This window comes from Macaca nemestrina, chromosome 19 (genome assembly GCF_043159975.1).
Source record: "Macaca nemestrina isolate mMacNem1 chromosome 19, mMacNem.hap1, whole genome shotgun sequence".
Taxonomy (NCBI): Eukaryota; Metazoa; Chordata; class Mammalia; order Primates; family Cercopithecidae; genus Macaca; species Macaca nemestrina.
The window spans coordinates 71632123-71658516 of NC_092143.1; the positions used below are offsets into that span (position 1 = coordinate 71632123).

At 40.4% G+C, this 26394-nt stretch overlaps 1 protein-coding gene and 1 pseudogene across 4 annotated transcripts in view; both read right to left on the reverse strand.

Annotated features, from left to right (window-relative positions):
• The window catches only part of LOC105464630 (YES proto-oncogene 1, Src family tyrosine kinase), an 87321-nt gene that overhangs the window by 57919 nt on the left and 3008 nt on the right, over positions 1-26394 (reverse strand). The gene's annotated exons all lie outside the window — the stretch shown is intronic.
• LOC112423837 (U1 spliceosomal RNA) lies at positions 13124-13270 on the reverse strand (annotated as a pseudogene).

The window sequence follows — 26394 nt, forward strand, 5'->3', positions numbered from 1 at the left end:
TTAGTATTATTGTATTTTATGTGTGGCCCAAGACAATTCTTCTTCCAATGCGGCCCAGGAAAGCCAAAATGTTGGACGCTGGTGGAAATTATTAAAAACCAAGTGACTGAGTCAATGGAGTTAACTCATCCATCTAAATAAGTCTTAAAAGGAAACAAGCCAATAAGAGACACCATCTTCCCCTGCCCTCACCAAGCTTCTAAAGTATAACACTGAGTGTTAGGGGCAGAAAGAGGAACAAGTAAAGCTGGGCTTGTTCTAAGTAGCTGGAAGGAGAGAGAAGCACTCTAAAAGGTCTGAATCCTGGTGGTAGGGCTGTGGTTGGCATTATATCCAGCCTGTTCAGATGATACTCTACGCTACGGTTTGAATATCCCCCAAAGTTCACGTGCTGGAAGCTTAATCCACGATGCAACAGTGTTGAGAGGTGGGATCTTTAAGATGTAAATAGGTTATGAGGACTGTGCCCTCTGAATGGGTTAATGTCACTATCATGGGAGTGGGTTTGTTATAAAAGCAAGTTCGTCGAGACCAGCCTAAGCCCAGTGAGACTTTGTCTCTACAAAAGGAAAAGGAAAAAAAAAAGCCAGGCACTGGTGAGCACCTGTAGTCCCAGCTACTTGGGAGGCTGAAGCAGGGAGGAACGCGTGAGGCCAGGAGTTCAAGGCTGCAGTGAGCCAGGATGGTGCCACTGCACTCCAGCCTGGGCAAAAGAGTGACTCTGTCTTTTTTAAGTGAGTTTCTCTCTCTCCCTCACTCTAATCCTCTCTCAGCCTCTCACCTTCCACCATGGGATAACGCAGCAAGAAGAAGGCCCTTGCCAGATGTCAGCTCTTTGGTATTGGACCTCCCAGCCTCCAGAACTGTGAGAAGTAAGTTTCTCTTCTTTATAAATTACCAAATCTGTGGTATTGTAGTAGCAACACAAAATAAACTAAGAAACCTTAAGATGCAATTGCTCTTCAAATAACCTCTAAATGAGAATTTGACAGGAAGCTGGTCTCCACATAGAAATTACTCAAATCACCAGAACTCAAAGATAGAAGGTGGGGTGGAGATGGGGGGGGGGCGACTTCCTTCTTTGTCACAATATCAAACATGGAGACTTTTTCCCTTTTTTCCCCTCCCTAGAGTAGGAGGAAGGGGAGCTTGACATAAGAGTGTCAAGTTTGAGGGATCCTGGCAAGAAAGCTAAGGAAACCTAAAATAGAATCTTTGTCCATTGTTGTGGTTAGCCTAGAAGCCACTTTGCAACATTCATTACTATAAACATCATCTTTAATAAATCCACACACACACACACACACAGTTGCTCCTCATTATTTTCAATTCCATATTTATGAATTCACCTGCTTACTAAAATTAATACCATATCAGTTCAGGGTGGCAATAAAAATTGATAATACCAATTTCTGCATTATTTAGCAACTGCTATTGTTTCCACTTGGAAACAGGAAACTAAGAGCCACTTGAATAAGAATGTATGGGAAAACAGGATTTGCTGCACATCAAGTTTTTATACGGTCAAGCTCCAAGGACCATATGTCTACCATAAAGTCAAATATACCTGCATGTTCTGAAGGACTTCATCCATTTACAATTTAATATATATAAGGCATCTCTGAACAAAAACACACATATAACAAGGTTGTATGATTTCTTTAAAAAAGCTCATAGGAGCCTAACCCTGATTCCCTCTAGGAGGAATGGTTCAGTCTTTGATAAGTTAGTGTTCATGATAATCTTATAGAACACAACCAGCACAAATAATGAGAACTGACTGTATATGAACATATTGATAGAAAAGATGGCCAAAATTATGTTTCTTTAAAAACTGTAATACATACTTTTTTTTTTTTTTTTTTGAGACAGTCTCGCTCCGTTGCCCAGGCTGAAGGAGTGCAGTGGCACAATCTCGGCTTACCGCAACCTCCACCTCCAGGGTTCAAGCGATTCTCCTGCCTCAGCCTCCAGAGTAGCTGGGACTACAGGCGCCCACCACCAAGCCCGGCTAATTTTTGTATTTTTAGTAGAGATGGGGTTTCACCATATCGATCAGGCTGGTCTCGAACTCCTGACCTCAGGTGATCCTCCCACCTTGGCCTCCCAAAGTGCTGGGATTACAGGCGTGTGCCACCGCGCCCAGCTGATACATACTGTCTTTTAAAAAATTTTGTTGGGCTTGGTGCGGTGGCTCACACCTGTAATCCCAGCACTTTGGGAGGCCAAGCCAGGTGGATCACTGAAGGTCAGGAGTTTGAGACCACCCTGGCCAACATGGAAAAACCCCATCTCTACTAAAAACACAAAGATTAGCTGGGCGTGGTGGTGCCTGCCTGTAATTCCAGCTACTCCGGAGGCTGAGGCAGAAGAATCACTTTAACCTGGGAGGCGGAGGCTGCAGTGAGCCGAAATCGCGCCACTGCACTTCAGCCTGGGCAACACAGTGAGACTCTGTCTCAAAAAAAAAAAAAAAATTCCGTTGAATTATCAATTCTTTTCCCCATCAACATTTAGAAAAAAGATAAATACTGATCAAAAATTAATGTTTGAATCTATTTTTTAATGAAGAGAGCGGGGATAAAAAAAGACTGATATTAATCCATAGATCAACATATATCAAATTAATTTACTAGTTATGTGCATCTCCTTTTAAGCTGTGAAGACTTACTAATGCTTTGGAGTTCAACAACTGTCCTAGCCTCGAAATGTCCAGGTAAGGCATCAACGCTGGGTGACAAGAAAACAGCAGGTACATGAGAAAGGCAGGATGCACACTGACTGTTTCCAGACATTCCTCATATTTATATTTTGACTCTTCACATGCATTTACATGTTGAATCTCCCAACCATATGAACTTGCCTCCTTTGGCTTTTTGGAGTAAAATAATGAAGTAAAAAAATTAATAAGAAATAGCATGAATGGTTTTATTCTAGTTCAATAAAGGTGGTATATTAAAAAGAGATACAAAGTTTTCGACTCAAAAAACTTGATGTTTCCTTTCTTTCCATTTTTATATTACATGGGGGAGCCTTTTAGTATGGGCTATAAAATGACCATTTATATTCAGCTTTTCATTCCTTAGGATGACCTAAAAATTAAAGCCAGAACTTCGTATTTCTGAAGTATGGCTTACCTCTGGCTACACTATTTTAACCCTAAAATCATTGCTTAAAATATGTACATAATAACGATGTGTATACATGTTAAAATTTTTTAGGTTTTATTAAAAAATAAAACCTTTTGATTTTCAAAGTTTAGCATATACAGATATGGAAGTTTCCATCTAGAAAGGCACAAATATTCTGTGGAAAACTATTTTAGAATGCAACAACGTTAAGAATTTTTGTAATCCTGATACTACTTCGTGCTCTTAAAACAGTATTAGGGCTAGGCGCAGTGGCTCACGCCTGTAATCCCAGCACTTTGCGAGGCCAAGGTGGACAGATCACTTGAGGCCAGGAGTTTGAGACTGGCTTGGCCAACTTGGTGAAACCCTGTCTCTACTAAAAATATTTTTTTAAAAATTAGCCAGAGGTGGTGGTGTGTGCCTGTAGTGCCAGCTACTTGGGAGGCTGAGGCACGAGAATCGCTAGAACCCAGGAGGCAGAGGTTGCAGTGAACCAAGATCTCTCCACTGCACTCCAGCCTGGGTGACAGAGTGAAAGACTGTCTCAAACAAACAAAAACAGTATGAGAAGTATTTGCTTGCTCAGAGCATGTAAAAAAGTTTGTTGAACTGAATTATATAAAGATTTATCATATTATGGCCCCCATTTTATAATATTAGTTTTGAGAATGGATGTTTTAAATTCCATGAAATTACCTATACATGCTTTAGTTGTTTCTGACTGGAAACAATTTTCCACACTGTAGTTTAGCATTTACTGAGTACTGATAACAGAATATATGATGTAAAACCTAAGGAAATGGTATACAAGGTATTTTTTCAAAGTTTTCCTAACTGAGATGACTATATTAAAATATTCATGACCCAACACACTTATGTCAAAAAGACAACAAACCCCGCAATTCAAAAAGAACAACTTTGCGAGGCATGGTGATTCATGCATGTAATCCCAACACTTTGGGAGGCTGAGGTGGGAGGATGGTTTGAGCCCAGGAGTTCAAGATCAGCCTGGGCAATGTAGGGAGATCCTGTCTCTACAAAAAATTTAAAAAGTAGCCAAGTGTGGTAGTATAGGCATGTAGTCCCAGCTACTTGAGAGGCAAAGGTAGGAGGATCACTTGAGCTCAGGAGGTCAAGGCTGCAATGAATCATGACTATGCCACTGCACTTCAGCCTGGGCAACAGAGCAAGACTCTGTCTCAAAACAAAAACAAAAACAAAAACCACCAAAACAAACAAAAAACCCCAACAACTTTCTACATCAATGAACTACAGCAAAGGTTGTATTCAGAGCAAAATTCAGAGCCCTACATACCTGTTACTAAAAGGGAAATAACATAAACAAATGAATTGAGCAATTTAGGAGGAAACAAAATTAGGGGAATTTACAATCTAAAAAAAATGGCCAGGCGCAGTGGTTCAAGCCTGTAACCCCAGCACTTTGGGAGGCCGAGGCAGGTAGAGCACCTGAGGTCAGAAGTTTAAGACCAGCCTGACCAACGTGGTAGAACCCCATCTCCATGAAATACAAAAAATTAGCGGGGCATAGTGGCACAAGATTGTAAATCCCAGCTACTAGGAGGCTGAGGCAAGAGAACTGCTTGAACCAGGGAGGTGAAAGTTGCAGTGAGCTGAGATTGTGCCATTGCACTCCAGCCTGGGCAACAAGAGTGAAACTCCGTCTCATAAAAATAAAATAAAATAAACAAAAGAAACTCTCAGCCAAGTGCAGTGGCTCATACCTGTAATCCCAGCACTCTGGAAGACCAAGGCGGGTGGATCACCTGAGGTCAGGAGTTTGAGACGATCCTGGCCAATGTGGTGAAATCCTGTCTCTACTAAAAATACAAAAATTAGCCAGGCGCAGTGGCACGTGCCTGTAACTCCAGCTATTTGGGAGGCTGAGGCAGGAGAATTGCTTGAACCCGGGAAGCGGAGGTTGCAATGAGCCGAGATGGGATCATTGAACTCCAGCCTGGGCAACAAGAGCAAAACTCCGTCTTGGGGTGGGGGGCGGTGGGGGGAACCTCCCAAAAGAATTTTTATTTGTAAATCATACTGAGATTTCTGTTTCTCGTTTCTAATTCATTATCTTTTCTTTTAATTTACTCTTACTGTAACAAAAAATCCAGTATAATTTACAAATAAACATCAATGAAACAGATAAATCACTAGATTTCATCATAAACAAGAAACACAAAGGGAGAGTACATAGTATTAGGTATGAGAAGGGTACTAGAGCCACAGATGATTTGAAAAGAAAGCGATAACTTTGTATAACTCCTGCCAATAAAGTTTTCAGAACTAGATAAAATGGTTAACTAGGCAAATACAAATTAATAAAAATAACTCAGTTAAAAGATAGGAGACCTAAATAAAGCAATAACTATTAAAATAGTTTAAATCTTGTTTTAAAAAACTACCAGAAAAGCACAAATATTATGTATTTCATGGGTATTACAGGATGCTTTCTTGGTTGTAGCATCCTTCCAACAGACATCTGGGGTTATCAAAAGAGCTCCTTCCCAACTGTTACCTAGGTTTCTCAGAAATTCTCCATATTCATTCATTAATTCAAAAAAATATCTTTTGAAAGTCTAGGCTGGGCACAGTGGCTCACGTCTATAATCCCAGCATTTTGGAAGGCCAAGGCGGGTGGATCATCTGAGGTCAAGAGTTCGATACCAGCCTGGCCAACATGGTGAAACCCCATCTCTATTAAAAATACAAAAATTAGCCCAGGCATGGTGGCACGCGTTTGTAATCCCAGCTTCTCGGGAGGCTGAGGTGGGAGAATCACCTGAGCCCAGGAGGCGGAGGTTGCAGTGAGCCAAGATTGCACCACTGCACTCCAGCCTGGCCAACAAGAGTGAAACTTGAAGGAAAAAAAAAAAAGAAAGTCTAGAAAGTAGAGATGCAACAGTGAACAAAACAAGGTCCGAGGCATCGTGCAGCTTGCATTCTTATTAAGAATAGTAACAGATAACATTAGGTGGCTGCTATGTGCTAAATACTATCCTAAGTACGCTTGCATGTACTAACCCATTTAATTTAATCCTTACAACCACCCTTTTAGTTAAGGACTATTTTTACTCACCCCTTAAACATGAGGAAACTAAGGCACACAGATTAGGTAACTAGTCTAAGGTCAAAGATGCTCTCAGGCAATTTAGCTCCAGAACAGTACTATCCAACAGAAATATAATGTGAACCACAAATACAAGCCACATATGCAATTTTAAATTTTCCACTAGCCACATTTAAAAAGGTAAAACAAAAAGAGATTAATTTTAATATCTATTTAACCTACTATATCAAAAATGTTCTCAACATGCAATTAATATTTAATAGTTGAATTATTCTACATTCTTTTTCCATATTAAAATCTGGTGTGTATTGCGCCAGGCATGGTGGCTCATGCCTGTAATCCCAGCACTTTGGGAGGCTGAGGCAGGGGGATCACTTGAGGTCAGGAGTTTGAGAACGCCTGGCCAGCATGGTGAAACCCCAACTCTACTAAAAATACAAAAATTAGCTGGGGGTGTTGGCACGTGCCTGTGAGCCCAGCTACTTGAAATCGGGTGTGTATTTTACACTTACAGTACATCTCAATTTGGACTGGCCACATTTCAAGTGCTCATCTATTATACTGGAGAGTGTTCATAACCACCGTTATATGTTTTTCTACTAAAAAAAAATAGTGTATTCTCAGGATGTAAGAATATACTATTCTTACATAATAGACACTATTTACAGTCTATAAAATATTATTTTATTTTATAAAATATTACAGTCTATTAAATATTAATTCACCAAATTAAAAAATAAGGAAGTTTAGCCAAGTGTGGTTGCACGTGCCTGTAATCCCAGCTACTCCAGAGGCTGAGGCGGGAGAATTGTTTCAACCTGGGAGGCAGAGGGTGTAGTGAGCTGAGATTGTGCCACTGTACCCCAGACTGGATGACAGAGCGAGACTTCATCTCGAAAAACAAACAAACAAAGAAGCCATATTGACCATTTTGGGTTTGGGTTAAAAAAAATAAAATGAAAAATAAGGAAGTCAGGTGCAGCTGCACATATCTGTAGCCCCAGCTACTCTGGAGGCTGAGGCAGGAGGCCAGGAATTCAAGGCTGTAGAGTGCCATAATCACACCTGTGAATAGCACTATACTCCAGCCTCAGAAACACAGTGAGACCCCATCTCTTTATACACATACATAAATAAAAGGGTAGGGGAGGAGAAGGAGGAAGAGGAGGAGGAAGAGGAGGAAGAGGAGGAAGAGCAGGAGGAGCAGGAGGAGCAGGAGCAGGAGCAGGAGCAGGAGCAGCAGGAGCAGCCGCAGCCGCCAGGTGCAGTGGCTCAAATCTGTAATCCCAGCACTTTGGAAGGCTGAGAAGGGAGGATTGCTTGAGGCCAGGAGTTCAAGATCAGCCTGGGCAATATAGCGAGACCTTGTCTCTGTTTTTAAAAAAAATTTAAAAAAGAAAGAAAAAGAAAAAAAGCTATTTATTTCAATAAAAGCCAAGGGGAAAAAAAGCTTAAATCAACACCCACCCCCACTTTTTAATAACTCTCATAAACTAAAAATAGAGGAATCCTTCCATAATATTATATATCTATAGCTAACGTTCAAGTCAACTCTGGCATCACAGCTTAATGGCAAACACCAGAAAGAGTCTTAATGCTCATTATAATTATTAATTTTGTTTTTCTTTGAGACAGAGTCTCGCTATGTCACCAGGCTGGATGCAGAGGTGCAATCTGGGCTCAACCTCCGCCGCCCGGGTTCAAGTGATACTCCTGCCTCAGCCCCCCGAGTAGCTGGGACTATAGGCACCTGCCACCACACCCGGCTCATTTTTTGTATTTTTAGTAGAGACGGAGTTTCACCATGTTGGCCAGGATGGTCTCAAACTCCAGACCTCATTATCCACCTGCCTTGGCCTCCCAAAGTGCTGGGATTACAGGCGTGAGCCACCGTGCCCGGCCATTATAATTATTACTTGAAATGAGGTTTCACTCTGTCATCCAGGCTAAAGTGCAGTGGCATATCATAGCTCACTACAGCCTCGAACTCCTGGTCTTAAGCAATCCTCCCATCTCAGCCTCCTGAGTAGCTAGGGCTACAGGCATCTGCCGCCACACCCACCTAATTTTTTAATTTTTTGAAGAGATGGGGTCTCACTAAATTGCTCAGACTGGTCTCAAACTCCTGGGCTCAAGTGATCCTCCCGCCTCAGTCTCCCAAAGCACTGGGATTACAGGTGTGAGCTACTGTGTCTGATCTACATGATCCCTTATACAACAAAAGTAAGAGAATTAACTGAAAAGCTATCAGACACAGATTTCTATAGGGCAGCTACAAAAATATATTGAGAAATAAGTAGTTTTGTAATATACCAAAAATAGTTACAAAGTAGTACTCAATAAATGATAGGGACCTATCAAAAGTACACGGGAATTCATTTGAAGAGGCTCTTGCTGACCAAATATAGAATTTGAGCATCCAAAAAAAAAAAAAAAAAAGGTGACACTAACAGATTACAACTAGTTGACTAGGGTAATCCATAAGTCACGCTAATAAATAAGAACAGGAAGGTTCTCTCTTACAGAATCCCAACTACTAAACTTGGCATAAGAGAGCTAGAAAAGTATTATTTTATAACTCTTACTGCAATAATTAATTCAGCCAAGGAATCATCAATGGAAGCAAAAACTATTTCCTTATGCATAGTTTATTAAAAAGAGAAAAATGCTCATTTTATGAAGAAACCTGACAGATATCACTTAACTAAGTAATCAAAGTTAATATTGCCAATAGTAGGATAGACTTAACACAGCGTGCCTCCTGATGTCTTGAACTCTGAAGAACATAATAGCCTTTATGTGGTACTCCTGCCTCAAATTCATAATCTAAATCAAATCATGAGGAAACATCAAACAAAAACTCATTTATGTACACTATACAAAACCAGTAGTCTTTCAAAAAAATCAATGTCATGAAAGATAAAGACTGAAGAAATGTTCAGATTAAAGGAGACTAAAGAAACATGACAACTAAATGCAACATGTATTTCTAGATTGGATTTTGGATTTTTGTTCTAAAGAATATTATTAGGACAAATGGAAAAATGTATGAACTATTGTATTACTTTCCTTGCCACATTTCCTTTACTGTTCCCTCCTAGGGCTGCTGTAGAAAAAATGGCTTAAAACAACAAATTTATTATCTCATAGTTCTGGAGGCAGGATGTCCAAAATTAAAGTGTCAGCAGGGCTATGCTCCCGCTGAAACTCTGGATATCATTCTTCCTTGCCTCCTCCTAGTTTCTGATGGTAGCTGGCAATCCTTCGTGCTTCCGGCTTACAGGTGCATCCCACCAATTTCTGCCTCTGTTGTCACAAGGCATTCTCTCCTGGTGTCTGTCTTGACATGTGGGTTTTAGGTTTTTGTTTTGTTTTGTTTTTTGAGATGGAGTCTCACTCTGTCACCCAGGTTGGCGTGGAGTGGCCACAATCTTGGCTCACTGCAACCTCGCCTCCCGGGTTCAAGCGATTCTCCTGCCTCAGCCTCCCAAGTTGCTGGAACTACAGGCGCGTGCCACCACGCCTGACTAATTTTTGTATTTTAATATAGACGAGGTTTCACCGTATTAGCCAGGATGGTCTCAATCTACTGACCTCGTGATCTGCCTGCCTTGGCCTCCCAAAGGATGCTATTTCCAAATAAGGCCACATTCACAGGTACTGAGGGTTAGCACCCTTTTGGGGAACATAACTGAATTCGCAACTGGAAATTAGGTAACTGTATTATACTGATGTTGAACTTGTTGAATTCAGTAACTGTACTGCAATTGTACAAGAAAATGTCCTTGTTTTAGGAAATACATACCGAAATATTTAAGGGTACTGAGACATTATGTTTGCAATTAACTTTCAAATGGTGGTGGCAGGGACACACATACACACATACCCAAGGAGGGAACCATAAAGGAAAGGTGACAAAATGTTAACAACAGGTAAATCTGGGTGGAGGGTATCCAGGAGTTCTTTGTGCTACTCTTACAACTTTTCTGTAACTTTGAAATTATTTCTAAATAAACTTGCAGCACTATTTTCAACAGCAAAGACTTGGAACCAACCCAAATCCCCATCAATGATAGACAGGATAAAGAAAATGTGGCACCTATACACCATGGAATACTATGTAGCCATAAAAAAAGAAGGAGTTCATGTCCTCTGCAGGGACATGGATGAAGTTGGAAATCATCATCCTCAGCAAACTAACACAGGAACAGAAAACCAAAAACCGTTATGTTCTCACTCATAAGTGGGAGTTGAACAACGAGAACACATGGACACAGGGAGGGGAATATCACACACTAGGGCCTGTTGGGGGGTGGGGGAAAGAGGAGGGGGAGCATTGGGACAAATACCTAATGCATGCGGGGCTTAAAACCTAGATGATGGGTTGACAGGTGCAGCAAACCACCATGGTACATGTATACCCATGTAACAAACCTGCACGTTCAGCACATGTATCCCAGAACTTAAAATTAAAACATATACACACACACACACACACACACACACACACACACACACACACAAATAAGACCGATGAGTAAGTACAACAAAAGTTCAGAGTCTATGTAAGAAAATAAAACTGGGATATAAAAGACAATCTCAAAAAATAAACACATCACTTATTTTCAGAAGGTACATTATAAAGATGCCCATCCTTCCTATATAAATCTAAGTAACATTAAATCAAAATCACAAGGAAGTTCATATGAAAAAGTAAATGCATATGAATAGCTGAGAAAGTTTTGAAAAGGAAAACAGGAAATTTGTCCTTCTAGGAATCACAACCTCATGGTTAAGAGTATAGGCTCTGGGCCGGGCGCCGTGGCTCACGCCTAAATCCCAGCACTTTGGGAGGCTGAGGCAGGCAGATCACGAGGTCAGGAGATGGAGACCATCCTGGTGAAGAGACCAACACGGTGAAACTCCATCTCTACTAAAACTACAAAAACTTAGCCGGGTGTGGTGGTGGGTGCCTGTAGTCCCAGCTACTCGGGGGAGGCTGAGGCAGGAGAATGGTGTGAACCAGGGAGGTGGAGCCTGCAGAGCCAAGATCGCCCCACTGCACTTTAGCCTGGGTGACAGAGTGAGACTCCATCTCAAAAAAAAAAAAAAAAAAAAAAAAAAAAAAAAAAAAAAGGGTCTAGGCTCTGGAGTTACAAAGTTAGGTTATAGTCCTAGCTTGTAATTTGAGTAAATTTAACCTCTTGAAGTCTATTTATCTATGAAACTAAAGATGTCAAGAATACTTAACTCTTGATGGCTCTGTGAGAAATGAGTTAATAAATATGTTATTTATCACAGGCACTGTCACACAGTCAATTATCAATACACATTAGTTGCTGTTATCATGGTTATAATCAGCAGCATCAAGATATGTGGTATTGGCATAGAAATAAACAATTAGGCCGGGTGCAGAGGCTCACACTGGTAATCCCAGCACTTTGGGAGACCAAGGTGGGCAGATCACAAGGTCAGGAGCTCAAGACCAGCCTGGCAAACAAAGTGAAACCCGTCTCTACTAAAAACACAAAAACTAGCCAGGTGTGGTGGCAGGCGTCTGTAGTCTCAGCTACTCAGGAGGCTGAGGCAGGAGAAGCACTTGAACCGGGAGGTGGAGGTTGCAGTGAGCAGAGAAGGCACCACTGCACTCCAGCCTGGGTGACAGCAAGACTCCGTCTCAAAAAATAAACAAACAATTAAATCCCTCAAAAAGAGCCCAGAAACAGGCCCAAGAGTAAAAAGAATTTGTAAATGCTAAAAGGTGGCATTTTGAACCAGTGTGAAGACAGATTTAATAACTAGCAGTAGTGAAGTATATCATCTGAGGAAAGAAAAAATTACCTCACAACACACATAAAATCCAGAGTAAAGAGCTAAATGACTTGCAAGACAAAACAAAACACAAACCTGTAGGTAGAATTTTTAACATCATCTTCAAGTGGAGAAAAAATTCTTGAAACACAAAATCCAAAAGGTATAGAAGGAACATTATGCACAGACATGGAAAAGTCTTTGCAACATAAAGACAAAGAATATCTATAATATATTGAAGAGTCCCTAAAAATTTATAAGAAAAAGACAAGCCAAGAGTAAAACTGGCAAAGGTTATGAGCAAGCAGTTCACCACAAGGAGAGATGCATAGTAGCCTTCAATCGAAAAAGCAAATTAAAATAATTTTAAGATATCTTTATTCATATATATAACTAACAAAAATAAAATGATGTTCTATTAATCGCCCTAAAAAAAACTGAGAAAATATAGAAAGAGCTTTAAACCTGCTAACATCCGTGGCTCTGTTTATCATCAAAAGAAAAAGCAACACCTATCATGCCATTAGAACACTTCATTATGGAAAGAGGAAACACAAAAACAAAACACAGGTAGAAAAGCAATCACTGAACCTTACTGTTAGAAGGAAAGAAACTAAGCTTATGAGGTCTGACCACTCACCAACACAAGAAAGTACCACTGACAATGACCTATATGCAGCATTTACTCAAACTCCAGAGGCAAGGCAGTTCAATAAAGCACTTCTCAACAACTGTTAAAAATTACTTCTTTATAATCTTCAAATTGCTTCAAAATGATAACAAACATCTGTTTAACAAACCTTTTAAAAACTCTGTCAGGAATCAAAGGCAACTTTCAGTGTCTGCATTTATTAACATTCACCTTTAAGGCAACATCTAATCATTTTTCTAAGATATCTACCTGTCTCCATGATTTCTCTCTTATTGGTAGGGCCCAGGAAGTATCAGAAATATCTTTCAGAACCTTGGAATTCTTCTAGACCTAGAGACATGAAATCATGTAAAGCTACATGCACCTTACTATTTTCTTATTATTTATTTGTTTTTAATATTATAAACTTCACACTATGATCTCTTATGACAAAAAAATGACAGGGGAAAAGCACAAACACAGTCCCTCACTGCTACAAATTCTGCATTTGAGGAAATCACAGGGGTCAGCACAACCAGAGTGCAATGGATGAGCCTCACTCTGGGAACCACCTTCATGATCATGGTATCTATCCTGCCAGATAAGTGAACTGTCTATTTTCTTTTTGTTTGTTCTAGTTTTTCTAATTTAAAGAGCAACTTCTTGTTACAGAAATGAGAAGATAAAAAGGAGATACACTATGTGTTCTGTGTCACCTATTATTTCAAGTTTCCTGAACTGTAGATTCATGACTTCTTACTCTTGCTATAAATTTATCTCTCAGAATCATCAATATTGTTTTCCCTTTTTTGAAACATCAGTCATTGTAAGAATCCTATTCATCATCTGACAACATCCTAAGAGGTTCACAACCCTCTCTTCTACTTGACATTTGTCATGAGTTTCTCCTTCTGACTTACAGTCTATGCATTTAAACAAAAACAAAACAAAACAAAAACTAAGACCCAGTTGGAGTGATGATGCGATGGGGTGGGGGAAAAGGGGAGATGGTGAGAAGATGCGCAGGGGAGCCACTTTAGCTCCACCCTAATTTCTACCTGCTACCCCCATGGAATTCTTTGATATGGCTAATTAGTATCTTTTCTCAATCACTAGAAGTGCTATATAAATGAACATATAATACTTGTTCTACTCTGACCCCCTCCCTCCACCAGTGTGCTTCCTAACCTTTCATATAAGAAGTGTGGGGCATTTTAAGACTTTTCACTCCTTCAGGGGGTACACGGTTAGAATTTTAAGCCTCACTCTTACTGGTTTTCCAATGTTTCCTAAAGTCTAGTGCACACATCTTAAAATCCAGAACTCTCTTTCCTGCTACTTTTAATATAAACCCAAGATGACACGGCTTCTATCTGCAAAGGTTCTTTCTAGAATTTACATATCACTAGCTTTTTTTTTCTATTGATCCTAATTAAGTTCAAGATAGCAAATATCTTAACAGCTTACCACTTCAAATATAAAATTAAATTAGTCAGATGCTCTAAGAAACACATTTCCAGAAGCTGTTGGACTAACCAGTTTGCTTTATACCAATACTGTAACCTGAATTAAGATACCATCGATGCCCATACCTTTCAAATATTCTAACCACATCTGTACAACCAAATAGTATTTTCCATACAGATGTCTAACTTGTGTAACTACTGTACTTTTCATCCCCTTCTGTGACAGAGATAACTACCTGTTCTCCCAAAATTCATTCTCCCCTTCTACGGTATGCAGTCCTCACTGGGAGGTGGCTGACCTGCTAGGAACTATTTTTTCCAGCTCTCCTTACACTCAGATAAATCCATATGACTTGCTTATATCAATGTAAAGTAAGAGGAACGGATGTGTGCCAGAGTTTTTAGGAAGTATAATTGCGACGCTGGGCATGGTGGCTCACGCCTGTAATCCCAGCACTCTGGGAGGCTGAGGTGGGTGGATCACTTGAGGTCAGGAGTTTGAGACTAGCCTGACCAACATGGTGAAACCCATCTCTACTAAAAATACAAAAAGTAGCCAGGCAAGGTGGTGCACACTTGTAATCTGAGGGACTCAGGAGGCTGAGGCAGGAGAATCGCTTGAACCTGGGAGGTGGAGGTAACAGTGAGCTGAGATCGTGCCACTCCACTCCAGCCTGGGCAATAGAGTGAGACCCCATTTCAAAAAAAAAATTAATTTAAAAATAAAAAATACAGATACAAATACAAAAATTAGCTGAACATGGTGGCATACACCTGTAATCCCAGCTAGTTGGGAGGCTGAGGTGGGAGGATCACTTGAACCCAGGAGGCAGAGGTTGCAATGAGCAGAGATCGTGCCACTGCACTCCAGCCTGGGCTACAGAACGAGACTCTGTCTCAAAACAAACAAACAAAAACAAAAAACAACAAAAAAAAGAAGTATGGTTATTGGATATTTACAGAATATGATATAAAGAAACAGAACTCCTATATTGTAAGTGGGTGAGTATGCTTAGGTTAAATAGTGCTCTTTAACATTTACAAGCTATTAAACTGAATCAAACCTTAGTTTCTCCATCAGACTCAAGTAGAATGCTTATTTGAAATTCATCCTGAGCATTAATCATACTAGTTTAGCACAAGTCTACCACTTCAGAGAGTCTTGAGTCAAAAACATTTGTGGTTACTGCCTGAGCTTTTAGTGAAGAACTACTTGTTACTTCTTTCTCTCAGGCCCATGATAGGCAGACAATGCCAGCTGACTGCTGCATGTTCCTACAATCAAAAATACTTAATAAATGTCTATGTGTCATTGTTCTATGTGCTTGGAACAACTTTAGTAACCAAAACTGAGATCCCTACCCTCATAGAGCTTACATTCCAGTGGCAGCCATTCCAGTCATTTGGAGTTGGCAGTTCCAAGACTATCTGCCAACCTTTATGTAAAGACTTAATAAACATGGGCAATAATAAACTGTTGAGTTAACATGTGAAGGAGTTGTACTGTAGATATTCTTTGCTGGATAATAATGCTACAAAAATTAAGCTAGTATTCCCGCTAGAAAACAATGTTTCAGCTTATTAGGGAGGACAAAGGGTACATTCTTAGATACAATTGGAGAAATAAAAGGAAATCAGGCCGGGCGCGGTGGCTCAAGCCTGTAATCCCAGCACTTTGGGAGGCTGAGACGGGCGGATCACGAGGTCAGGAGATCGAGACCATCCTGGTTAACACAGTGAAACCCCGTCTCTACTAAAAAATACAAAAAACTAGCCGGCCGAGATGGCGGACGCCTGTAGTCCCAGCTACTCGGGAGGCGGAGGCAGGAGAATGGCGTGAACCCGGGAGGCGGAGCTTGCAGTGAGCTGAGATCCGGCCACTGCACTCCAGCCTGGGTGACAGCGCGAGACTCCGTCTCAAAAAAAAAAAAAGGAAATCAAAGAAGAAAAGGCTACTAAGATGGTGAAGGAAATTACTATTAATGTAAGAACTTGACACAGTGGCAAGAGAGTGGCACATAAAATTTCCACTGGTAGCTTTAGATGAAACTCTTCTTCCCGACAGTGATGTTCGTATAACAATAATAGTTACAAGGCTGGAGGTGGTGGCTCATGCCTATAATCTCAGCACTCTGGAAGGCCAAGGTCGGGGAGGATCAAACTCAGGAGTTTGAGACCAGCCTGGGCAACAGAGGAATGCCCCGTCTCTGGAAAAATAAAAACAAAGGCCGGGTGTGGTGGCTCACGACTGTAATCCCAGCACTTTGGGAGGCTGAGGTGGGTGGATCACGAGGTCAGGAGATTGAGACCATCCTGGCCAAAGTGGTGAAACTCCGTCTCAACTAAAAATACAAAAATTAGCTGGGCATGGTGGCGTGTGCCTGTAATCCCAGCTACTCAGGAGGCTGAGGCAGGAGAATCGCTTGACCTGGGGAGTTGGAGGTTGCAGTGAGCTGAGATCATGCCACAGCATTCCAGCCTGGCGACAGAACAAGATTCTGTCTCAAAAAAATATAAAAATAAAAATTAAATAAAATTAGCCAGGCATAGTGGTGCACACCTGTGTCGCAGCTACTGGGGAGGCTGAGGTGACTGCATTGCTTGAGCCCAGGAAGAAGAGGCTGCAGTAAGCGGTGATTGTGCCACTGGACTCCAGCCTGGGAGACAGAGTGACCCTCTGTCTCAAAAAAAATGATGTACAGGAACCAACTAGTATAGAAGACTATAAGAATGAGGAACAAGCCAGTATGGAAGAACCCTTGCTTCCTCTAGAAGTATAGCCTTGAATGACTGATGAGTCTGTACCAAGATGCAGGAAACTGCTATTATAGTGACAGGGCAAATTAGAAAATGGCTGTCTTTCCGCAACACGTCTGACATGTTGACTAAATCATCAGGCAATAAAGACCTTCCATCTATCTCTACTAACTCACCTAGAAATAAATGATATAATTAGTAGAAATAAAGGCAATATTGTACAGTAGCAATTTGATCCAGCTTCTGAGGCAGAAGACAGATTTGAGTACACACTCCATATATATGTGTATATGTATGTATAGAGAGTATGTATGTGTATATACAGAGAGAGAATATATAGACTTCACAAACCCAAACCTATAAAAGGGCAATATTTGCTACAGTTTAGTGTAATAACTCATCTTTTGCATGTTTCTTTATTCTTTTGATGAGTTAAGTTTAGGAAAAAAAGAAACTTTATTGGGAAAACATGCTCTGCTAATCTGGCTGAACAAACACCTTATTTTATAAAAAGATGAAGAATGTCTTGGACTTAGTACATCATTTTCCATTACTAACCCCAACTTACAAAAAGATGGCATTTGCTACAGTTGTTAGTGTAATAACACATATTTTTCAGTTAATGAATATATTTAATAACTGACCTTAATTAACATCTGATGTCTATTATAAAACATGCACCACAAAGTTACTTCCATTAAAAAGAAAAGCATAGGCTGGGTGTAGTAGCTCAAGCCTGTAGTCTCAGCTGCTCAGGAAGATTACTTGAGCCAAGGAGTTCGAGGCTGTAATGAGCTATGATCACGCCACTGCACACCAGCCTGGCCAAACAGAAAGAAAGAAAAATAAAATAAAAAACAAAAAAAAGAAAGAAAAGAAAATAATTAAAAAGTATTGCTGGGCGCGGTGGCTCATGCCTGTAATCCCAGCACTCTGGGAGACCGAGGCAGATCACCTGAGGTCAGGAGTTCGAGACCAACCTGACCAACATGGAGAAATCCCATCTCTACTAAAAATACAAACAATAAGCTGGGCATGGTGGTGTATGCCTGTAATCCCAGCTACTCAGGAGGCTGAGGCAGAAGAATCGCTTGAACCCGGGAGGCAGAGGTTGCAGTGAGCAGAGATCGCGCCATTGCACTCTAGCCTGAGCAACAAGAGTGAAACTCCATCTCAAAAAAAAAAAAAAAAAAGTATTAATTGAACATTCTTTGCCAACAATTCAAATGCACTATTTAATGAAGAAGAAAAAAGACAAGAAATCTCCCTTTCCATCATTGCTCCTCATTCCTAAAAAAGTTACGGCATACACAACAGGCTTGTAGTCAGCCCTAGATTTAAATCCCAGTTCTGCTAGTTGTGTGACCTTAGCATATTATATATACTTTCTGATCCTCGGTTTCTTCATCTGTAATAAATCCCTACCTCAAGGGATCCAGCACAGTCGCTCACACCAGTAATCCTAGCACTTCAGGAGGCTGAGGCAAGCGGACTGCTTGAGCCTAGGAGTTCAAGACAGCCTGGGCAACACGGCGAAACCCTGTCTCTATTCTAAAAAAAAAATAAAAAAAAACAGGCCGGGCATGGTGGCTCACACCTGTAATCCCAGCACCTTGGGAGGCTGAGGTGGGGGGATCCCTTGAGCCTAGGGGGTTTAAGATGAGTCTGAGCAACATGGTGAGACATTTTAAATTTTAAAAATTAAAAACAAAAAATTAGCAGGGCATGGGGGCTCACAACTGTGGTCCTAGCAGCTACTCAGAGACTAAGGTGGGAGGATCACTTGAGCCTGGGAGGCAGAAGCTGCAGTGAACCAAGGTTTTGCCACTGCACTCCAGCCTGGGTGACAGAGTGAGACTCTGTCTCAAAAATAAAAAATAAATACCCATCTCATTCCTAATTTTTCTGTGTATTTTGGAAACACATTTCAAAGATTCAAGTCAAATGTGATAATGCATACAAAAGTGTGGCATAGTACCTATTACAGGACAGGCTTTCTTCTTTCCCTACCCAATACCAAAGAGGAGTGAATGGGTGGGAAATGAAAAAGGACAGAGAAGATAAAGTTACAAACTCCATATTATAACACTCCTCATTTTCTCAAACCCTTTTCTACTATTTTTGTTTATTACTCCCAATCTTTTGAAGCTTTTCTGTAACTCATACTGTCCTATAGGGTTAGAGTATGAGGCAGGTTTCACACAGCGCCTATCAAACAGGTGGGGAAATCTAGGGAAGTTTCTGTACTTAAATTAAGCTTAACAGCAATGCCTTATAGGGAGAATCTGAGTATCCTAACAGGGAACTCGAAACAGTGATTTTTAAATAGTGAGGAGCTGGTAAGGTGGGAAAGGAGGGTGATTGGCAAGGCTACAGGGTTCACCCACCTCACAATCAGAGCATTTGTAGGCCAAATATTTTATTTGATCAAAGAGCTCAGCAGTTAACAAAAACAAGGCAAAAACTGAGAATCAGTCAGAAAATATTTTACCATCAAAACATTTTACCTATTTGTGAGGCTTTTATAAGACTCCAGCGGGCTGCCTAGAAATCAGGCCAAAAGGCTTATGTTACAGCAAAGACTTTCTGGAAAAACAGACTCTAATTTTTTTTTTTTTTTTTTTTTGAGACAGTCTCCCTCTTGTGCCCAGGCTGGAGTGCAGTGGCGCAATCTCGGCTCACTGCAAGCTCCGCCTCCCGGATTCACACCATTCTCCTGCCTCAACCTCCCAAGTAGCTGGGACTACAGGTGCCCGCCACCTCGCCCGGCTAATTTTTTGTATTTTTTAGTAGAGATGAGGTTTCACCATGTTAGCCAGGATGGTCTCGATCTCCTGACCTTGTGATCCGATCGCCTCAGCCTCCCAAAGTGCTGGGATTACAGGCGTGAACCACTGTGCCCGGCCTACAGATTCTACTTTTCAAATATCAACTTACAAACTTTCAGAACACTATAATTTTAGTTTCTTTGTTTTAGAAAATCTATTTCACAAAACTTAAAAAGTTAAACATTTTCCAATGCCATGCTTGTCTTGTTCTAAATATTAACTGTATGTGTATAAAAACAAATATCCAGAACAAGTTGTCCATACCTTTGTCAATTAAAAAAAATTAAGTGTAAATTTTGATAATAGTGGCTATTTTTCTGATATAATGTTGCAAAGTTTTTATTCAAACAGCCACAATTACTTGTTAATTGACATCATAACTATCCACTTCAACAGAATAATTAAGTCATTTTTCTAATTTTATTACGAAAAAATCTGGGCTGGGCGCAGTGGCTCACGTCTGCAATCCCAACACTTTGGGAGGCTAAGGCAGGCAGATTACCTGAGGTCAGTAGTTCAAGACCAACCAGGCCAACATGGTGAAACCCCATCCCTACTAAAAATAAGAAAATTAGCTGGGTATGGTGGCACACACCTGTAATCCCAGCTACTCAGGAGGATGAGGCAGGGAGAACTGCTTGAACCCGGGAGGCAGAGGTTGCAGTGAGCCGAGACTGCATCTCAAAAACAAAAACAAAAACAAAAACCGGCTGAGGTGGCTCATACCTGTAAGCCCGGCACTTTGGGAGGCCAAGACAGGTGGATCACCTGAGATAGGAAGTTGGAGACCAGCCTGACCCACATGAAGAAACCCCATTCTCTACTAAAAACACAAAAATTAGCCGGGCATGGTGGCACACACCTGTAATCCCAGCTACTTGGGGGGCTGAGGCAGGAGAATCACTTGAACCCAGGAGGCTGAGGTTGTAGTGAGCCGAGATTGAGCCACTGCACTCCAGCCTGGGAGACAGAGCGAGACTCCAACTCAAAAAAAAAAAACAAAAAACAAAAAACAAAAACCTAGCATAATATTTGTCACACCACAGGTTTAATAAACATTTGCTTAATTAGTATAACTGCAATTGGCCTGAGAAAGTTCCGTGCCAAGTCCATGGGTCAGTTTTTTTATAATCTTTCCTTATAGCTAATTTGATTCCAAAATTGAGACTCAAACATTTCCTTAAAATTTTATCAATACGGTCATGCATCACTTAACATATATTCTGAGAAATGCCTCATTAGGCAATTCTGACATTATGTGAACACTCTAGAGTGTACTTACACAAACCTACGTGGTATAGCTGACTACAACCTTAGGCCATATAGCATGGCCTATTTCTCTCAGGCTACAAACCTGTACAGCAGGCAACAGTACAGAATACTGCAAGCAACTGTAACACAGTAAGTATTTGTGTATTTAAACATAACTAAATGTAGAACAGATCAGTAATTACACAGTATAAAGAAAAATGGTACACCTGTATAAGGCAGCTCTACTATAATCTTAGAGGATCACCATCATGGACTGAAACTTCCTTAGGCAGAGCATGACTATATTGTAACAACTTCAACTGTGGCAGAAAACACATTTATATAAAGGGGAGAAACTATTAGAAACCATCAGGCCCAACTACCTTTTGTTTCAAATTGCTAAACTAAGGCCTAGGGAGTTTACTGAACTGACCAAGGCTAAACAGCTCTTCACCATCAGAAATGAAACTAAAATCTAGAGAGTGCTCTACCTTCCAGTCCTTTCCTTATAACACCATATTGCCTTCTCTACTCCTTCCAAATGTCTGACTGCTATTATTTTTAAAGTATCCTTATCTGTAAAATATTAATCACATCAGAATAAAAGTTAGAAGTCAACACATTTGCCAGGAAACAATTTGAAGTATTAAACTTATACACAACCACCACCAACTTTCTCCACCTCACCCCATTTCTGCTTAATGCTAAGAAACTGAAAAGTTACATTAAAAAATTAGAGAAGTGAAAATCCTCTTATGTCAGTTGAAGAAAACCTAGAATCCACATTTTGTTGGGAACAGAGGCTGAAAACCAAACAATCTTGAAGTTTCAGTGGTCAGTCCTTTTCCTCCCAGCACTTCCTGTTCCGTCCTCACCCCCAATAACCCAGCAAAAGTATACCTATGAATTATGCATTCCTTCACACACATTAGCGCAAGACAATCAGGACTTTTTTCTTTTTGTCCTAGGTATACATGAACAAGTCATAATTGCGATACTGATTGTCACTACTGTGATGAGATACTAAACGCATTTTTTAAAAAATCTAGGATTTGTCTTTAGCATAACTTGGACTTCTATTCGCTAAAATAGTACAATGTATTTAAAATAAATCTTACTAGAGACTAGTTTAACTTCAACTACAACAAATTTTCAGTTCATATTAGAAATATCAAAATGACCTTTAAATTAATGTTTGAAGGATTGCTTAAGCTATTTTGTAAAATCACCTTCTAGAATAAAACCTTGAGAGCAAAAATCTAAAGAATTAACTTAGAGCTATGAAAAGGCATTAAGCTAGTTTTATAACATTTTAGTAGAGCTGTACTCAAAACATTTGTCTGTAGTAGTAAATTCATATAAATCTGCCTACAACCACATCCCTACATGCAATTTAGAATTTATTTAGTATTTATTGTGGTAAGGGCTGTTCTCAAAGATGCTATAAAACAGCTCCTTGACACAGTGAATACTAGGTCAAGAATAACAGACAAGCATGGAAAGAAATAACTACAATGCAAGGAGAGGTGTGTTTTTTTTTTTTATTTTTTTTTTATTTTTTATTTTTTTATTTTTTTTTTTGAGACGGAGTCTCGCTCTGTCGCCCAGGCTGGAGTGCAGTGGCCGGATCTCAGCTCACTGCAAGCTCCGCCTCCCGGGTTCACGCCATTCTCCGGCCTCAGCCTCCCGAGTAGCTGGGACTACAGGCGCCCGCCACCTCGCCCGGCTAGTTTTTTGTATTTCTTAATAGAGACGGGGTTTCACCGTGTTAGCCAGGATGGTTTCGATCTCCTGACCTCGTGATCCGCCCGTCTCGGCCTCCCAAAGTGCTGGGATTACAGGCTTGAGCCACCGCGCCCGGCCGAGAGGTGTGTTTTGACATAAGTGTTTTGTGGGAGCACAAAGAGGTCATAACACCAATGTCTTGCTAAGTATATGCCATAATGATGTGTACTTAATGTTCAAATGTATGGTCTTCCTGTACCTCATCCTTCCTCTGGTTATACAAGTTTGAGCACTACTTTTCTCAATCCTCTCTAATTTCCATCCCAAATTAGCCAAACCCCAAATTACCAAAGACAAGATAAGTCAAAGGAATTGTCTCCAGATTTTCAGTAGATAGTAGTGGTAAAAGCAAGGACAAGACGCTGCTGTGGCTAGGTGTGGTGGCCTATAATCCCAGCATTTTGGGAGGCCCAGGCAGGTGGATCGCTGGAACCCAGGAGTTTGAGACCAGCCTGGACAACATGGTGAGACCTTATTTCTCCAAAAAGTTCAAAAATTAGTCAGGCATGCTCCAGTCTGGCCAACATGGTGAAACCCTGTCTCTACTAAAAATACAAAAATTAGCCAGGCGTGGTGGTGCATGCCTGTAATCCCAGCTACTCGGGAGGATGAGGCAAGAGAATCACTTCAACCTGGGAGGCAGAGGTTGCAGTGAGCCAAGATCATGCCATTGCACTCCAGCCTGGGCAACAGAGTCAGACTCCGTCAAAAAAAAAAAAAAAAAAAAAAAAAGCCAGGCATGGTGGTGCACACCTGTAGTCCCTGCTACTCAGGAGGCTAAAGTGGGAGGATCCCTTGGGCCCCGGAGGTCAAGGCTGCAGTGAGCTGTGACTGCACCACTGCACTCCACTCTGGGCAACAGAGCGAGATCCTGTCTCAAAAACAAAGCAAAACAAAAAAACAGAAAAGATGCGACTGTTGCTATTTACTTGGCATATTTATAAGCTGAGCAACATTTTAGAAGCAGCAAAATTTGCCTATGGCATCTTCCAGTCTGGGGATTGCCATATATAGCTGATAATGTATTTGCAACTGTTGATGTCCATCTTCTCAAACACCAGGGATAAAGAAAGAACAAAAGGAAAAGAACGCAGAGTTCCTACTAGCAAAATTCAGGCAGCCACAGGGGATATGCAATGTATAGCTAATTCTAGAAGTCATCCCTCTTGAAGGCCTTCCACTTCCTAGGAGAAAGTAGAGTCCAAAGAACCTACACGCCAGCAATTCTACTCCCCTCCCCTAAACAACAGTAAAAGAAGCAATTATAAGAATCACAGCTTAAAGCAAAATGAAGTATAATGCTACAAGGAACCTGCAGTCTCACAGCTTACTGTACATTTGAACAAGAGAAACTGAAGGGCACTGCTACCCTAGATTTGGCAGGCGGGGGAAGGAGTTGAGGCACAGAGGCTTGTAACTCAGTCCATTAGTACCTCAACAGTACATTATTCTATACTCTAAATTTACAGGTTTCTGTCTTTCCTGGAGTGGGCTTTCAGATCTTAAAGGTAAACCCAAATCCAGACCAGGATATATTGCCATCAAGTCTGCTAGTTCCAAGACAACAGTAGTGCTGCCGTAGCCAACGATTCCTTGGCATACAGACATGTGAAAATGATATTGGCGGCAGCACTGGCTCTTCTCTTTCACCCTCTACTGTTACTATAGCTCCTTTTGCTAAATCTGCCTCTGAGTTTAGACAGGAGCTGGATGGTTAGTAATCACCCAGCAGCTGCAGCTGAGCAATACTCAGCCTAATTGTGGCACTGGAGCAGCTGAGAGGAAGAAAAGAGATAATACATACCCTGCCATAGCCATACACGAACTACCAATAAGACAACACACTTTAATAGAAACAGATTATTTTCTTTAAAGAAAAGTAGTTGTACCTCGCTATAGCACTTATATTTATATTATAAACCTGTTTAAATGTGAACTGAAGGTGACCTAAGCCATGTAGGGTTCTAAACAATGGAAGATCTTACTAAAACTTCCTGTAAATATTCACACAACAAAGCCTGCACCACAAACATCACCTTTACAACATGACCAAAAGTTCCTGTGATATAAGAATCTGGCACAGATGTGATCTCTTCTTCAACTCTACAACAATGCAAAGCCACAATGTGAACAACTAAAATAGCAAGCCATTACATAAAGCAAATAAAATAGCATGACCCAATGATTCTCTGCATTTCTGAAACTCCAACACCATATTGTAATTTAGAACCAAAACATATTCATCCTTCAGGTGCTGCAAATCTTCATAAACTTTAAACAAAAACTTACTTTATGCTGAGATTTCATGGCATTCTTAAGAATATAAAAACTAAGGCTGAAATTACTGATCTAAAGAATTAGTGTTCTAGAAAACTGAAAATAGATAAAAGTCAAAACTTACGATCTTGATGTCATAATTGAGTTGTCATTTATGTAATTTTCAGAAAAACAGAGTATTTGATGACAGAATAGTATCCATTCGTTCAATAAACATTTTGATTACCTTCTATTGGTTATTTACAATACACAAGCCGAAGCGGATTTTAATTTTGTAAAACCTGTGTCTTCTCTCAAAATATTAAAACAATTAACTTACTAAAGAAAACCAAGTAGAACTTTATTTAGAAATTTTTTCCCAACAATTCTCTAATTATTGTACATTTAGGAGTATTTGACTTTTTTTTTTTTTTTTTTGAGACAGTCTCACTCTGTTGCCCAGGCTGCAATGCAGTAGCACTATCTCAGCTCACTGCAATCGCTGTCTCCGGGTTTCAAGCAATTCTTGTGCCTCAGCCTCCCAGGTAGCTGGGATTACAGGGGTGCACCACCACACCCAGATAATTTTTGTACTTTTTAGTAGAGATGGGGTTTCACCATGTTGGCCAGGCTGGTCTCAAACTCCTGGTCTCAAGTGATCCCCTTGCCTCCGCCTCCCAAAGTGCTGGGATTACAGGTGTGAGCCACCATGCCCAGCCTGACGTGTTCAAAGTCGTTATACATACTAGCTGGTATATGACAATTATGATTTAACAAATCTATTCCTATTTGCAAAGGATAGCCTAGGTAGTGTTCTAAAGTCAGTCACCAAATTATGTTCTTAAACCAAGCACCTCATATAGTACATTATACACTGGATTCCTTAAAAAAAATTCATGTAAAATAAAACATAGAAACAGATTCTGCATACAGACGTAGGGCTTAATGTATTACACTAAAACCAATACCCTTGGTAACTCCTATCAGGTTAAAACAACTTTGTCACCACTTCAGAAGCCAGGTCCCTATCACAATCTCCTCCCTCTTCCTATATATTTCCTTTCATAGAACCACAGGTATTCTATGCTTCTATCTTTACGTTCACAGAAATTTCCTTGCAGGTTTTTTCTTTTTTAATTACCCAAGTTTGGGCGACACCAGAGTTTAGCATCACTTAAATTTTTGTGGCATTAGTCTTCTTTCTTACTATAATGCTAATAGAATAACTGATGCCTACACTGACGTTGTAAAGAAAAACTACCCATAGGAATAAATTATTTACTGTCTAACATGATGCAAATTTCAACTTTGAGTAAGTCTTACACCATCGGTTGATAATATTTCGCTTATACAGGTTTACTTCTAGTCTTTTAGCACATTTATTCTTTTA